Source organism: Carassius gibelio, chromosome B6 (genome assembly GCF_023724105.1).
Source record: "Carassius gibelio isolate Cgi1373 ecotype wild population from Czech Republic chromosome B6, carGib1.2-hapl.c, whole genome shotgun sequence".
In the NCBI taxonomy this organism is placed as follows: Eukaryota; Metazoa; Chordata; class Actinopteri; order Cypriniformes; family Cyprinidae; genus Carassius; species Carassius gibelio.
Genome location: NC_068401.1, coordinates 337,432 through 348,094, shown reverse-complemented (window position 1 = coordinate 348,094; position 10,663 = coordinate 337,432). Strand labels below are relative to the sequence as shown.

The window sequence follows — 10,663 nt, the reverse complement described above, 5'->3', positions numbered from 1 at the left end:
ACATGGCCAAATTTCTGAAAACACTCTATTCAGTACAAACTGGGCTACGATAGCATGTATGTACATGATTGTGTTTTGATAAAACAACGTTTATGCGTGGTTAGTTAAAATACTACACTTTTGAAGTTACTGATATAAGGTCATAAAACACATACAAAATATTTGTTCACAAAACTGTCAATCCTGGATCTTGTAGCCTAGAATTTTTGCTGCAAAATCATGTGAAAATCATCTTGTTTACTCTCTCACAGAAAACAATAGTGCGGGCGGATGTTAATGGATCTGACTTTGCTCTCGCCTCTGTCCACCCCTTTAGCGCTCCTCTAAGAGATTGTTCAAAACACAATCACCAAAGGAGTAATCAAGACACAAGAAGAAGAGAGAGGCTTGATGCTGATGTCTAGGATTAGGGTTACACACCCACCCACCTCCACACACACACACACATCACTTCACTGCAAAAAAAAGCTCTGAACAGCATGACTCCATCAGACTGACATCATGCCAGCAGCAGAAGCAGAGAGAATGAATGTTTAAACACCTGCACAATGTCAAGTGGCAGCACGTTTGTTTGTCGCTCTGCAAGATTGTTTGAGTGAGTGAGTTTATAAACATTGGCATCACTTTTAAAATTAAATACTCAATTTTAATTAATATTGAACCCCTGTGGTAATTCTGGGGCTTATTGGATTAATTGATCAAGTTTTTTGGATACTTTGTTCGACCACCTACTACTAAAAGCACGTCCAGCTCAAGGCAAGTGTGCAGTGCTTTTGATAAACATTGTTATGAATGCCGTGGCTGTATGCATATCGGATTTACTTTTCTACTCACATTATCTGCGTTATATGATCCCTCTCCTGGATTGGAGCAAAGCTAAAAAAAAAAAAAAAAAAAAAAAACTTTTCTATAAATTCCCATCTGTTCTTCTACTGCTGTGAAGACGGGTAGCGTCGCGGAAATCTGACTCCAGTCGTGGTCTTGTGAAACTTGGCTCAACAAATCTATTTCTGATAAGGATGTGACTGTACGTGGTTACAACTTATTTTGAACAGACCGACCTAAAAAGGGTGGAGGTGTTGCGATATATGTGAAAAAGTCATTCCTTGTGAATGTAATTGTCTCAAAGTAAATAAGTAGACAATTTGAATTGTTGCCCCTTGACTTAGAAGTTTCTAAGCGTCTTTACATTATGGTTGTTGGTTGTTATAGACCCCCCTCAGCTAACAGTAGCACACTTTCCTCTCTGAGGGACTTTTTATCAAGTCTGAACTATAATGAAATTGTCCTTTTAGGAGATCTAAATTGGAATTGGCTTTTGCCAATGTCTGACCATTTTAAATCATTTTGTAATTCTTTTAATCTTTTTCAGATTGTGAATAGCCCCACCAGACCAAACCTAAAACATCCAGAAAAATCATCATTAATTGATCTCATTCTTACAAATGCCTCTCACAAATATTATTATGCCTCTGTTTTTGCAAATGATATAAGTGATCATTGCCTTATAGCATCTGTAAGGAACACAAAAATTCCTAAAACAAGGCCACGCATAATTTTTAAGAGGGCAACGAAACAGTTTTCAATGCAGGGCTTTTTAAATGATCTGTATGATTTTGATTGGGGAAGAATTAGTCTTATTGATGATGTTGAAAAATTTTTTATGATGGTTTCACAGACCTGGTAAATAAGCATGCCCCACTCAAAAGACATAGGGTGAAAGGGCGAAGTAATGTTTGGTTTAGCAATGATTTGTCTGACCTTCTACTAGAGCGAAATCAAGCCTGGGCTCAAGCTAGAAAGTCAAAGCTTGAGTATGACTGGTTGAATTTTCTGCATTTACGTAATTTATGTACTGTAAAAATCCGTAATGCCAAATCCACCTATTTCCTTTCTGAAACATTGAAAAATGTAAACAACCCTCTTAAGTTCTGGAAAACAATTAAATTATTAACGGAGGCAAAAACAGATACAGAAGTACCACCTTGTATTGTTGTTGATGACAAAAAAATCATTGGCAAAAATGAAATCTTAAATAGTTTTAATACTCATTTCATTGCTGCTGGTTCCCTTCATGAAACGCGACGTAATCCAGTTTCAGGTTCTCCCACTGCATGTCCAGTTGATCAGTCACTTTCAGTTCAACCATTTCATTTCAAGACAGTAACCGTACCAGAAGTAAGAAAGGCCCTGAAAGATCTAGATCAAAAAAAATCATCAGGTCCAGACATCGAACCCCCAACCTTGCACTTGCTTGCTTGCTAGCGCAGTGCTCTACCAGTTGAGCTGCAGGAACACACACACAAAAAAACAAGAACAAAAAAAAAGAACAAAAAAAAAAGGAACAAGGAAATCTGCCAATGTTCTCCTGCAGATATAAATAACTATAGGCCTATTTCTAAATTGTCAGTATTAGCTAAATTGATGGAATCAGTCATCAGCATGCAATTAAAAGACTATCTAATTAATAACAATATTTTGAATGAATTTAAATCTGGTTTTAGGAAACAACACAGTACAATAACAGCTGTTTCAAAGGTTGTAAATGATCTGATCAAAATCTTAGACAATAAGCAGCACTGTGCAGCACTGTTTATTGATTTGTCAAAAGCTTTTTGGACCATAAAATACTTCTTCAAAGACTCACCTCTATTGGACTATCAGAACAAGCAGTGGGATGGTTCAACAGTTACCTATCAGGGAGAACACAATGTGTGCAAGTAGATGGCCTCACTTATGCCTTCCTAAATATTTTAAAAGAGGTGCCTCAAGGCTCAATCCTTGAGCCACTTCTTTTTAGCATTTATATAAACAACCTCTGCAATAATATAAATAAACTCTACTTTCTAAATACTTTCTAAACTCTAAAAAGTCATGACTTTCACTCGGGGAAAATCAACAAAAAACAATGTCCCAACTATTTGTACACTTTCAGGTACAGTAATCGAAGAAGTGTCAAATTACAAATACTTGGGCATTACCATTGATCAGTCACTGACTTTAACATTGCATGCCCAAGATTTGGTTAAAAAACTGAAGTTGAGGTTGGGTTTCTTCTTTAGAATCAAGTCTTGTTTATCTTTTGAAGCAAAAAAACAACAACTTGTAAATGCAACATTCTTGTCTGTTTTGCACTATGGTGACATGTTATATATGCTTTTCAGAGGACCTTGCAGAAAGCCAGTCTGTCTGTCATTGTTTTTAAATAGATTTAGGACCCAGGTTTTTTTTTTTTTTTTTTTTTTTTTTATGATGCCATTGTTGTTTGAATATTATGAGTGAAAGTGTGTCTATGTACTTACTTGTTATTGTCTATGTATTTATTTGAAACTACGTTGCTGCCACTTGCCAGGACACTCTTGTAAAAGAGATTTTTAATCTCAAGGAGTTTTTATCTTGGTTAAATAAAAGTTTGAATGAATGAATGAATAGATTGATTGAATAGATTGATTTAAATTTTCTAAGACAATTTTTTATTTCTAAAGGGCATATGCAAGTAGGCGTTATTGACCATGAATATTAGTGTGATTTACACCTTAACTCCAGAGGGTTAAATACCAAATAAACATCTTGTTTATATATACTTTCCTTTTTTCTTGTTTGTTGTTTAAAAAACCATGATCGGCGCATAACTACTTAAAAATCAGCTGGGCAGGTGCCCTGGATAAGGCATTTGTTAATGAGGTTCATCACCGTGGTCCCTACACTAGCAAAAATCTGCTGAAAAAGATGAGGTGACATGACATCACCTTTGGATGTCTTAAGATTTACAACAATATCCGCCAAAACTGGAAGGGTAAAATAATGGAATTCACTCCATTCTGTGCTAGAAGGCACAGCCAGGTCAAAAGATGGAACCACCTGCAACCTCTGTATTTTAGAATGTAAACCAACAATTTTATCATAAAAAAAAGAAAAAAAAAAAAAGAAATCAAAATTCAGGACAGAAGGTTCTGGTACTTGGTTTACCTAGGATTAATAACAATTTATGACCTTGAATAAAATTTTAGGCTCATTCATGTTGATTGATAACATCAGAGCAATACTTGTGTCTAGAGGCCTACTGAAATGTCAGTAACGATTCTCTGAAAATCTTATAATGGACATGCAGTTTATGTTTTTTCCACCTTCTCTCAGCTTGTTGAGCATGTTGTCAGGCTGTGCCTGTAGGGATTCATTAATCCATGGCAAATGTTTAATTTTACCCCTAGAGGAAGCAACATTATTTAAAACATTAAAAAATAAAATGAAATAAATATGACTGTTCTGTTATGCCCAAATTTCTATGCACCATTTAAACCTCCACACTGCATTGACTTAATGAGGTTAAATATCACTGAGAATGAGATTCTAATGATGATAGTAATCAGCTTAATACAGTGGGAATTTTTTTTTAAGTTTGCTCACTTGCAAAGAAATGAAGGGTCTGTAAGTGTTATGGTAGGTTTATTAACAGATAGAGACAGAATACTAACCAAAAAATCCAGAAAAATAATAATAATAAAAAAAATAGGGCAAAGTAATTTATTTTTCATTGCTTCTGCTTTACTGACGAGATGCACATAACGATCGGCCGATCGTGATCGGCACAGCCCTATTGGTAACGCACTACGTCACAATGGACTGAAATCCTGCAGTGCCGGCAAGGTCCCCCTGATCAAGAAGGCGCATGTACAAAGATGGCTTTGGATGAAGTGCTGTGGTTAGATGAGATCTAATTTGAGCTTTGTCTGCTAAAGGTACAGGATAACTTCACAATATTGAGGGGCAAATGGACAGGGCCATGTACTGTACAATCTTCCCTCAGCCAGAACACTGAAGATGGGTCTTCCTGCATGAGAATGCCTCAAAACATACTGCCAAGGCAACAAAGGAGTGGCTCAAGAAAAAGCACATTAAGGTCATGGAGTAGCCTTGTCAGGGAAAGGAACAGGATCCAACTGCGGTAGAATGAATGAGACGTTTTATTGAGAAACTCAGAGGACTTAATCCGTTGGAGCACGAGACAGTCAGCACTCTGCATGAACAGCCAGCTCGAAGATCCCTACGGGGACTAGCCGCACAGCAGCGAGGAACAGGTGGCAGATCAGCGCTGGAAAGCCAAAGCGTCCGAAGGCAATGCACAGGTGAGTCGAGACAGCCGCCTGGTTGATGTGGACTACTGAGTATGAGAGGCAAAGCAGGGGGGAGAAAAAACAAAAAGCAGGAACAGCAGGTCGACTAGATAGAGGAAAGATACAAAAACGGAGTCAGGCAAACACTGACAAGCAACAAGAAGCTTACTCTAGCAACGCTTACGGACTGACACAAGATAGCAAACACAAGGGTATGATAAAGGGAAGATAATCAGAGTAAGACAGGGTGCAGGTGAGGGAGAAAACGTTAACAGGGATAACAAGAGGGTCGGAGAAAACATAGTGGGAATAGTGAAACACCTGGCGAGCCAGCAAAACCCAAATCATGTATTCCAGGACAGAAAAAGCCTCAGCCCCCACTGAGATCATGACAAGCCTAGTCTTCAGACCTCAATCCTATAGAAAATCTGTGGAGGGAGCTGAAACTTCGAGTTGCCAAATGACAGCTAAATAATCTTAAGGATTTAGAGAATATCTGTAGAGAGGAGTGGACCAAAATCCATCCTGGGATTTGTGCAAACCTGGTGACCAACTAGAAGAAATGTGTTACATCTGTGCTTGCCAACAAGTGTTTCTGCACCAACTCATGTTTTGCTTGGGGATTAAATACTTATTTTACTCACTGAAATATGAATCAATTTCTAACCTTTATATAAGCTGTTTTTTTGTTGTTGTTGTTGTTGTTGTTGTTTGTTTGTTTGTTTGTTTTTCTGTATATTTTGGGTTGGTATTATGTCTCCATACATTAAAATAAAACTACAATAAAAAATCGCATAAAAATACTTTTAATTTAAGGTTAGTCAGGCTAATCAGCACCTACACACTTCATCTTTTCCCTAAGCTATGCCAAGAAATTATATAAATCAATTTCCCCTCATCTGTTGCTGATGATCTGTCCGGCCCAAAGCAATGTCTTTTTCTACTTTATAGATAAGTATAAAGTTGAAAGCACAATACATAAAAGTGTATTCTGTTGTGCACCTGTCAAATACTGGCAGATATTTATATTGGTAACTATCTACCTCACCTCTGGAGCTCTTCAGACTCAGGAAGCACGGATTTCGAACACTGCTGCCTAGCATCCATCTGGCAAATCTCTGCTATCTACCCAACGAAATGGACAAACTCCTTCTGCTCTCTCGGACAAATAAAGATTTCTCACACTCTGCTGCTCTGTGTTTCACATAATCCTGGCTGAATGACACCATACCGAACAGCATGCTCCATCTGCCGAGCTTTCAGCTGTTTAGAGTGGATCGTGGACATGCTTTTACATCAATGAACGCTGGTGTACAGATGTAATTGTGTTAAAGAAGATGTGCTGTCCTGATCTAGAAATGCTGTTTGTGAACTGCAAACCATTCTATTTGCCACGGGAGCTTCACTCGTTCATTCTGGTGAGTGTTTACATTCCTCCGCAAGTGCACATAAGCCTGGCTTTACAGAAACTCATTGATCAGATCACAGAGACAGAACAACAACATCCGGACTCTGTTTTAATCATTCTCAGGGACTTCAATAAGGCCAATCTCTCCTGTGAACTGCCAAAATACAGACAGCAAGTTACATGTCCCAATAGAGACAGTAATATATTGGATCACTGTTACACCACAATAAAGGATGCATATCACTCTTGTAGCGTATCTGACCCGAACCAGACAAATTAAAGAGTCGATCAGGACTGTGGTTGAAACATGAGCCAAATTCCTCAGGAAGGCAACAGGAGGTCACAAATCAGCCCTAGTGCCACAAGTCAGTAACAAGTTAACCAACCAAGCAACTCTTTCACAGAACAGATTTCGACATTAACACCATTAGAACAAATATTGACAATTTCAATTCGGAGAAGAGATTGTCAAATTTGGGGCAAGTAATTGAGATGCAATGCCGGACATCACATGTAAAACCAGTACTACACAAGATCCTTTGATTGACTTCCCCCACCTAGCAGAACCAGACTGAAATTCCTAAGGGGGAGGGGGGGGGCGCTTTTGACCTCTGGTTAAAACAGAGGGTAGTCAGGACTGCTGAGAGAATCATCGGTACAACCCTCCCTTCTATTCAAGAACTGTACTCATCCAGAGTGAACAATAGGTCTGGCAAAATCACTCTGGACACCTCACAACCAGCACACTCCCTCTTTGAAATGTTGTCATCTGGTCGACGCTACAGAGCACTGAGCACCAGAACGTCCAGACACAGGAACAGTTTCTTCCCTCAGGCAATCCATCTAATGAACAATTGATAATAACTGTGGAACACACTACACTTTATATTTATATACACATACATTTATTTATCTAACACACATACTTAGTGTACACTTAAATTTTTGCACATAACAAACCTGTACATACATAACTGCTTTTTGTAAAATACCTGCCTACAATTGTCAATTTGTATATTGTCATTCCTTACCTATTTATTTGTTTTTTTATTATTTTATTTTATTTTTTATTATGTGGATTTGCGTATCGTTTATTTCTTAAGGATGATGCAATCCCAACGAAAAAGGGTCACGATCGTGTGTTGGAACCGCAGGCGGTGAGTAAAACTGCTTAAAATATCTCTGCCTCCTTGTTAGTGCGTCCCCTCCCATGCCGGAGACCCGGGTTCGAGCCCCGCTCGGAGCGAGTCCATGCTGCTGCTGCTCTTGTTCAGTTTCAGCCTCTGGATCTGATTCTGGATCATAAATAAATGGCTGAATCTGACTGTAAGCCATGGTTTGTTTTGGATGATGGTTTTTCCCTCACGGTAATGTCACAGCTTCCACATGCTCTCAACGCAAAAGCCTACTGGCGCTCGTGATTCTTTAGCTCCGCCCAAACGTCACGCATCCAGCCAGTCGTGTTTTTCCGGGAAAAATCGGTACAGACTGTCTTTCTCTTATGAATATAATAAAACTAAAGACTTTTTGGAGTTATGAAGGATGCAGTACCACTCTATAGGTACTCAAGATTAACAGGATATTGAGTGAAAACGAGCATTTCACCCCCCCTTTAACTCCATATTAATTTACATGTAACCCACACATTTGACTATCATGTTACTATCAATATTGTCGGGTTATAGCATTATTTAAACAGATTCAGCACATTCATACGCAGTCGCTTTCCCAGTAATGCATTTAAAAAAGTAATCTTACAGTGCTTCTACATCTGTCTCTGATTTTGAATAAGCAGAAATCTGTAAGAAATGCATCGATCTGTAGATAAAATATTGACGAAAGTGTACTGGTATTTTCATCACAAACAAAATTTTCAGACCAGAATGCAGTAATTATAACTTTTAATGCTGACAATGTTAATAGTTTGGCGTGTGGTAAAGATAAATAAAGTTTGCACAATAGCCTAAGCCACTTTAAAACTCTCCTGTTATTTTTTTTTAAATTATTTTAATATAGACTTCGTTATGAACATAACAATGAAATACACTGAAGTACTTTATTAATTAAGGTGGAGCAGTGTTTCTGGTATCAGTGCGCGCGGTGTGGAGTAATTATTAAATGCTCAGAGCAGAGGGAATTTGTTGTCAAAATACTCCGTCATGTTTGGTCATACAAATAAAAGTAATCAATCTTTCGACGTTTATTTGTGTGCACTCCGAATAACAACGAAACGCAGTGCTTCTGTAAAATAATTAGGCTAAAGCAAACAAGATGCAGTTTCTGCTGTCTGGGTCATGTGATTCACATGAAATTTAATGTGTGTGCAATATATATATATATATATATATATATATATATATATATATATATTCAAATTTTTATTTTACTAAAGTTGGCATGCTGTGATCTATAGCCTACTGTATTTTATTTCTTTTACTGTAACTGACAGATTCCAGCCAAAAAATATACAATACAGGAGTGGGCAGGAACAGGAATGATTCTTCTAGTTTTGGGACAGGACGGATTTTCCCTCAGTTTTTCCATGGGATTGGGACGGGATGGGATTTTTTTTTGCGGGAGTGAGACGGGACAGAGTTGAAAATCCACTCATGTGTCACCCTCTAGTTCACACCATTCACAACTCCTGCAATCCATCCTGAACGCCTCTCCAAACAACCGAACATTCACAACTCCTGCAACCCATCCTGAACACCTCTCCAAACAACCATTCACACCACTCACACCTGCTGAATCCCCCCTCTCCCCCACACCTGCAATTCAGATAAGAGAGGATGCAGTGGGCCAGGTTTTCCGGAAGCAGAAAAGGAAAAACAGATGGTTTGTGACATAATTTTGGTATTTACATACAAAATAAAAAATAGCATTTCAAATACATGTATTTGAAATACTGCCCATCCCTGCAGGAAATCAGCAGTCTAATAAAGAGGTTGAACCCTTATGTATTTGGAAAAATCCATAAGTAGTATTTTGAATTTCAAATACATGTATTTGAAATACTGCCCATCCCTGAGTTACATTAAGTCAGTACATCAACTCTGTAATTAGTTATCTTTATAATAAAAAGCTGACCTTCTTGCTGACAACATCACTGGTGCATTACCTTTACCTCCGATGGCCTCGGAGAAATCAAATCATCTGGATAATAATTCTATGCATGTACCCCCCCCCCCCCCCAATTAACCAAAACTAGTGAACTAGTGAGTACACAGTACACACATATATATGATATAAACAAAAACATTTATTTTGGAATGCGTTTAACTGCGATTAATCATTTAACAGCACTAATTATAATCAGTTATTTTGGGAAAGATCAAGTGCTAGATATTGATTTCAGATAATGGCTGGGGGTGTTTTAATTGTGCAGACAGAACTGAGACATTACACATAAGTGCTCTTCATCAGTGGTTAATCACAAATGTGTAATCACACAATCTACACTGTAAAAAGTGCTACACCCACAAAGTAGGTTTTATATATTTTAAATAGTTGCAATCTAGTTTATTTTATTTGTTTTATACTAAAAAGTATAAATATACTTCCTCTTCACTTAAAATATATAACTTTTTATATAACAATATATTTTAAATAAAACAATTGCAATTTATTTGGGTAGCTTTTTGTATGAGATTGTTGTGTACAAGAAATGTTATAAAAGTGAGTTGACATACACAATTTATTTGAGCAGATGTCGATGTGGCATGTGTGTTCATCAAACTTAAATATTTAAAATAAAAAACACATACAAATTAAGTTGGATTTATCCCTTTTACACTGGGGGGGGGGACTTTCCCAGGCAGATTCTTCCTCGGCACTTCAACTGTTTGCACGCTGCAGCGGATCTAGATTTCAAGGACTGATTAACATGGTAAGTTGAGCAATATTAGCCGATTTACTGGTGATGTAATGTCACGCAAAATCATTTACTCAACTAGGGAGCTGAGGTAAGGTTTGCAAATTGTACTGTACAGCTAGCAATTCTGCACACATGGCAAGCTAAGTTGGCTGCACAGTGCTAAGCAGTGAGGTCTTGTAGGCAACAATCAGCAGCAGACAACAGCAGTTGAGACCGTGTTGTAATATGAAATTAAGTAAGTGCTTTAGTCATGCCTATTATGTT

General features: G+C 37.8%; 1 long non-coding RNA gene across 1 annotated transcript; it reads right to left on the bottom strand.

Moving 5' to 3' along the window:
• Positions 1-833: 833 nt before the first annotated feature.
• Positions 834-8,633, bottom strand: LOC127959620 (uncharacterized). Its single transcript, XR_008154279.1, has 3 exons — positions 2,648-8,633; positions 2,049-2,199; positions 834-876 (listed from the first exon to the last, which is right to left on the bottom strand). It is a non-coding gene; the product is annotated as an uncharacterized LOC127959620 (long non-coding RNA).
• Between the last annotated feature and the right edge of the window lie 2,030 nt (positions 8,634-10,663).